The sequence below is a fragment of the Pseudophryne corroboree genome, chromosome 1 (genome assembly GCF_028390025.1).
Source record: "Pseudophryne corroboree isolate aPseCor3 chromosome 1, aPseCor3.hap2, whole genome shotgun sequence".
Lineage (NCBI taxonomy): Eukaryota > Metazoa > Chordata > Amphibia > Anura > Myobatrachidae > Pseudophryne > Pseudophryne corroboree.
Genome location: NC_086444.1, coordinates 817,699,088 through 817,705,974, shown reverse-complemented (window position 1 = coordinate 817,705,974; position 6,887 = coordinate 817,699,088). Strand labels below are relative to the sequence as shown.

At 44.6% G+C, this 6,887-nt stretch overlaps 1 protein-coding gene across 1 annotated transcript in view; it reads right to left on the bottom strand.

The window, feature by feature from the left end:
- Positions 1-369: 369 nt before the first annotated feature.
- RBPMS (RNA binding protein, mRNA processing factor) overlaps positions 370-6,887 on the bottom strand; it is a 288,589-nt gene continuing 282,071 nt past the window's right edge. The window contains exon 8 of the transcript XR_010176286.1: positions 370-2,211. The gene's annotated coding sequence lies outside the window, so the exon portion shown is untranslated. The remainder of the gene's footprint in view (positions 2,212-6,887) is intronic.

Below are 6,887 nucleotides of genomic sequence, written 5' to 3'. Positions count from 1 at the left end.
CCATTCCACGACAAATGTGCTGTTGTTACATGTAGGATAAGTCCCTGATCCCATGTGTTATCACAGGTTGGGTATGAAATCTCGGCTGTCCGGATGCCTGCAGTCCGGAAACTGACAGCAGAATCCCACCAGGGGAAATCCCAACAGGGGTTGGTAAGTACTCAAACCCTCCCCTTACCCTACCCTGATACTAACCCTCCCATTTAGGTACCTAACCCTAACCCTTCCCTCCCCGAAGCCTAATCCTAACCCCCCGGGTGGTGCCTAAACCTAACCCCCTCCCTGTACCCTAAAACTAACAGCCTCCTGCTTCAGCCTAGCCCTAAACCCCCCTTACCCGCACCCTTAACCTAACCCCCCCTCACCCCTATCCTAAACCCCCCCTCACATCCTAACCCTAAATCACCGGGGGTTGTCCTGTCCCCTTTTGGGATTCTGGCATCGGACTTCCGCTGTGTGTTGGGATTCCGGCGACGGTATTGTGACCGACAGGATATTAACTGCATCTCGTTATCGCTGCTCCGGTGCCTTATTGGGGATTATGTTTTGTCGCATAATTCCCAATAAGTGCCGGTATCGGGAAAAATACGCTGGCATCTGGGCTAATAGGATCACCCACGGTGATCCTATTAGCAGTGGTAAAGTACCGATAATAACAGGATATCCCCCATAGTGTGATAACGTAACACGTGTTGTTGAAGAACGGGACAAAATCGTAGGGCAAGCAAGATTTCTGTCAGTTGTTGCTGGAATTGCAGTTTGTAAAACATGGCTAATAATTTAACTGGAGAACAGATTTTTTTTTCTCTAAGTATAAAAGTATAAACATTTATCATTGGGTGTTTTGACACAAAATTTATATTACATTGTATCTTTAGGAGTACAGTTATCATTAATTTTCCCTTATACCTAAACATGGTTAAACGTTGTACAGTAAAGCCATCTGTTTAAAGAGAAACCATCAGGAAACCCAATTGTGCAGTCAAAAAGTTTTCACGTTCAGCATGTCATTCTATTCTTTGATCAGTATTCTAGTCAAATACCAGAATTAAACTATACTAATGGTCATTTGGAAACATCTAATTAAAATGATAATATGATTATAAACATATTTTATCTTTGCTAATCTATGTATTGAAAGGTCTAAAAGATTTCTTGATCAACAAAATGCATAACAGATATTCGTAGTTCTATAGGTAACTATACTGCCTCCATCCATCAAAGCAATGATTTGAATAGTGAATAATAACTAGGCATGGATGTATGTCACCGACAGCAAGAGGATGGATTTATGGGACTATAGGACTGACAAATACATTTTTAGCATGTAGTCATTTAAGTGGTACACCAATATTTAGAATGGATTGAGCCTATATATGAAAACAAATTGAGCTATTCCAAATGAGAAAACGCCCATGTGGCTGATATACACTTTGAATTGACCAAAGCGTATACAGATCAAGGGCTGGATGTGTTTACGTGGATTATATCTTCTTAATAAGTATGAAGCATCCCTTGCAGTGTGCAACCAACATTCGGCTTCAGCACCAGGAGAAAGGTGGTAGAAATGGAAAGCTGTTTAACTGCACTGCACACCATGGTACTGTAATACAATATGAATGAACACACAATAAATTCCCTTTACAAAGAATCATTAAATAAACTGGTTCTTCTATTTAAAATATTAAGTAGTAGACATTGTTCTTATTAACAGATCACTCTAGTTTTCAATTGGCGTAAGACTTGATAATACTGGAAAAGCTGACCTAGTGTATTAATATATACAGCTCACGTTAACAAAAAATAGTATGGACACAATCTCTATATCTTAAAATACAGTTTTTGTTTAACATAAAAAAAACTAAAGATCTCCAAACATGCAGCTTAAATTTTCAAAAAATAGATCTTTTTTTCTTTATTACAAGCATTAAAATAGGTCAAACTAGTGCCTCTGAACACAGTGTAAAATTTCTTGGGACGGATACTGTGGATTATATGCCCCGGCTGGTTCATTCAGGACTGAAAGCATTTACTAGACCATCATGCATGGCAAGCCAAGCTTTCATATAAGGCACTTGCAGTTCTTTACAGTGTACGAGGGGTAGGGTATATTCACTTGCATTTATCATGTCTGGCAAGGCAGATGTGTGATGGAGGCTTTTTCACAGTCTTGAAGGAATTATGATGTAATGACGATGTGATGTCGGTAGCCTATAAGGAAGAAAATTGAAAGTGTTGTTAGTAAGCAATGCTGGAAGTCATACATGCCTACTTATGAAAATTAATTTCAGGGAGATTATAATTGCGCCAGTGAGGGGTCGTGTCATGCTCCTAACAAAGGACGTGTTCACCTATGGGCACAGTGACGCTTAAATGCTTCTTGCAAGATATTTCTATATAACATTAGTAACAATATGTTGCCCAGAAGCTCCTTGCTAGTTCCTTAGCAGTGCCAGGTGAGTTTAGCTGCAGTGGAGAAACTGAAGAATCCAGCGGGGTATATTTACAATCCGGGGCAGCAGGAGACTCCACACTGAACTGGGAGTCTCCCGAAGATGTAGGAGGGTAGGCATCTATGGCACTGGAGGTTAGCACAGGAAAACAGACAGTGTAAACAAAAACTTGATGGAAAGGATTAATTAATGAATTGCTTGATTACTTTTTAAGCAAACCACGTGTTATGATCCTGATGCTCTGCCCAGGAGCTAAGCAACAGAATCACTATACAATATGGCCACGTATGTGGCTAACAGTCAAGTGGGTCCATGTACTTAGCTTTTAGTCCAAGTGGCCTGATCGCTAACGGCACTAACAGGCTGTTTCTTGTCAGAAAATGTTAGAATACACAAGCAATTAGCAGTCACCTTCTGCCCAAATTATAAACATCCCTAATAATGATCTCCTTGATTCCATAAGTCACAGTCGATTTGAGGTCAATTGCCTGATATCTTTAGTGATATCATACCACGTGTCTAGCATTACTATGGATTGTTCTCAAAAGTAAAAGAATAGAGATCTCCTACTACGAGCTGCTGGGATTCTGAGATCATTTGTGTGACCGACATAGTAACTATTAACAAGCTACATTGAGTAACAGGCACTTCACCAGAATTAGGCCTAGGGAATTCAAGATGTAGAATCACGCCTTCACCATTTTGACCGAAAGTGAAATGAATAAAAAACGATCGCCTTCTGAATGAGCCAGCAATGTGAACATCCTCTACTGAATGTATAACATAAGTAACTAACAGGGAGTGTTGTTCCTCCTATCGCCATTTTGGAGGCATCTCAGGTAACTCTCAATTTACACTCAATGCGACTCAATATAGGGATGTTCCTTGTCTACTGTTATGTCCACTCTATTAACAGTGGACTTAAGTTTCTATAAGCATAATTATCTAAGGGGATGCTACTCTGTGGAAAATACATCAGCAGCAAAAAGCATTGTTGTATGGTTTCTATAGTGGGTGAACCTGTAGCCTATATTTACCTCTCTGCCAATGCTGCTGTAAATTTACTCAGAGATCTGTAGAATGTGACACAATGCCAGAGACTAATTGGTGTATGCACTGGTTTCTAAACCAGTTGTACTCCAGGATTATTTTATCTGTGCATTCAATTGAAATATAAAGCAAAATAGGTATACAAATGCAGATCATTTGACTGCACATTTTTTTAACTGTGGTACAAGTAGCCAGATTTCATAACAGGATATCACCAGGGGCATGTAGGGGGGAGGTGGTAGGTACTAATGACCTAGTCTGGGGATTGTTGGTGGGGCCCCAAGTGCAGCCACCAGTGCCTCCTATAACAATTTTTATTTTAGAGTGTGTGGCCATGCCTCCCCACTTTTGGCCAGGCCACCATGAGTACCTGGAACTGTAGTCACTCTTGGCGGCCCTGGATATCACCGTTGGTTTGCAGCACATACACTGCTCATCACACCTGGCAGTGAATGTTTCTGTGTTTAGTGGTACAAAAGCACAGACAACCCACTACCGCGCAGAGGACATAGGGGGTAATACAGAGTTGATCGTAGCAGCAAATTTGTTGGCAGATGGGCAAAACCATGTGCACTGCATGGGGGGGGGGGCAGATATAACGTGCAGAGAGTTAGATTTGGGTGCGTTATATTGTTTCTGTGCAGGGTAAATACTGGCTGCTTTATTTTTTCACGGCAATTTAGATTTCAGTTTGAACACACCCCACCCAAATCTAACTCTCTCTGCACATGTTACATCTGCCCCCCCTGCAGTGCACATGGTTTTGCCCATCTGCTAACAAATTTGCTGCTACGATCAGGTCTCGATTACGCCCATAATACAGTGAGACAAATCCTCCTTTGCCATTTCTACAAAGTTCACATTTGGTGCCCACCTAAAGAACTCTATGGTCCTGACTGACTGTTTCCAACAGTGAAGTATTATATTGGGTGCATTTTCCCGGCAGATATTCCTTTAGAAGACAAGGTCAATGCTAACCATGTTGCAGAACTTCTTTCTGCTGCGGGGTACACTGGGCTCCACAAGGATTGGACAATGGGGTGTAGAGTAGGATCTTGATCCGAGGCACCAACAGGCTCAAAGCTTTGACTGTTCCCAGAATGCACAGCGATGCCTCCTCTATAACCCCGCCTCCCTGCACAGGAGCTCAGTTTTGTAAGTTGGTGCTGCAGTAAGCAGGCACTTAACAGAGGGGCTGCTCCAAGAAAAGCTTTTTATGAGGTAAAAAGTGAAGACTTCAAGGGCAGCAGTGGTGGTAAATGTCTTGTGACATTCACTGCTGCAGCTCCAGCTCTCCCCAGCGGCGCTGTACCTTCCCGAGCCCTGGTTGCCGGGTACCTACAGCGGAGGCTCCGGTTTTCTTCACGTTAGACACACACGGCTGGGGCTCTCCAGGTGGTAAGTGGGTCCCGCTTGCGGGACCCGGCCTTTATCGTGATCCGGCGCGGTCAGTGGGAGGCGGGCCGCGCACGCTGGCGGTGGACACTGTGGATACAGGCGATCCCACTAGATCACCAGGGCATGGGTGCAGGTCAGGTTTTCTCTCTAAACCAATTCTTATATCGCCCACAGTACCCGGTGTTTTTGCCAGCAGAGGAGATAAGGCTTAGACCTGAAGCCCCTCTCCCAGCCCAGGGCGCCATTTCTAGCCCTGGAGCTGCATCTCTGTCTTTTCCACACTCCCTGTCAGTGTCTGTGGCGCCATTATCCCTCAGCTCACTGTTCCTGGGACTGCTTGGGCAAATCCTCCTATGTAAAGCCGCCTGGTTGTCAGTGCTGTGACTTTACATGACACTTAAGTATTCTACCTGCCTTTTTTAGTCAGTGTTAGTAAGAAAGAGTGCACTTAGTAAGAACTGGATGTATATCACAGGGCAATTGTACTATAAAACCCTGACTGTGTACTGTTATATCTATTGTTATATAGCTGTGTAAGCTAGTCCAGTGCAGTATTCTGCCATACCAACTGTCCATTAATTCTCTAAAGAGCATATAAAGCATTGCCAGGCTGCACATGTGCTTCTTATGTAGCACACACAAGCGGGCACATGTAACTACTAATACACCGATGGGCGGCACACACTGCCCAAGGTGGGGGTGACGGCATGTGATGATGGCAGATGGGGCTAGGGGCCCCAGGGACACAGAGGATAGGGAGGGATGTCAGTGCAGCCACACACCATCACCAGGCAGCAGCCCCCACCTCATGTAAGTGGGCATGGCTATAACTATTAGGGGGGGGGGGGCGTTCGCCCCGTTCGCCCTCCCCCTGGATCCGGCCCTGGTAATAACCTCTACATTGTACAAACTGTGACTATCTGTGTGCATCTGATAGCTGAGTGTTGTCCATTTCGTGTCTTTCACTCAACTTGCTATCCCTATATTCTTCCAAAACTGAGGGGGCTTGGTGCGTCAGGTTTTATCTAATATAGGATTTTCACAAAGATATACTGTATTACGTATTTTTCTCTGTGATTTAGTCACCATATCTCTCCTTTATCTCTGCTGGTGTTGACTACACTGCACAGGGGTTTGGTTTTAGAGGTATAGTGCTGCTGATAATTGTACTGTGTTACCTCATACTGCAAGTATATCATGTCTGCTTCTGAGGGTAACGGTTCTGGGGCTGAACACACTGCCGGTGTTGCTGAAGCCACAGATCCATATGAGAATATAGCAGCTGTGGACTCTGGTTCTGGGGGCTCCTTGCCCCCCAGTGGGACTGTGGCAACGGAGGCACATACTGACCCAACGTGGGCCGCTTTTTCCACGCTACTACATACGCTAGTTCATAAACTAACACCCCCTGTGGGACCCCCAATGCCGGTACAACCGTATGTGGTCCGTGCAGCTAACCCGCCGTGGGCGGACGATTTATCTGCTCAGTTAAAGAAGTTGAACCAGTCCCTGACTACTAAAAAGTCTGACCATCGCTCGCCTAAGTCCAAGGGGTCCTCTAAGCGAGCGCTTGTCTCCTCACAATACACTGCTGTCACTGACACCTCATCTGATGAAGACGGCACGTATACTGACCCCACAGGTTCTGACTCAGATACGGCTGATGGGTAGAGTAGTTCACATGTGGATGTTCCTGATCTTGTGGAGGCTATTAAGTTAATTCTACAGATTACGGATGATCCCGAGCCATCCGTCCCTCCTAAGAAACCAGATAGGTTCAAGCGTCAGAAGGTGGTTAAACAAGTTTTACCTCACTCTGACCACCTAGTGGATATACGTCAGGAACCCTGGGAAAACCCGGGTACGAAGTTTGTGCCTCACAAGAAAATGCTGGCTCGCTATCCCCTCGCGCCAGAGCTGTCTAAGAATTGGGAAACGCCACCTCCAGTGGACTCACATGTGGCTAGGATGGTGGTTTCCTCAGCT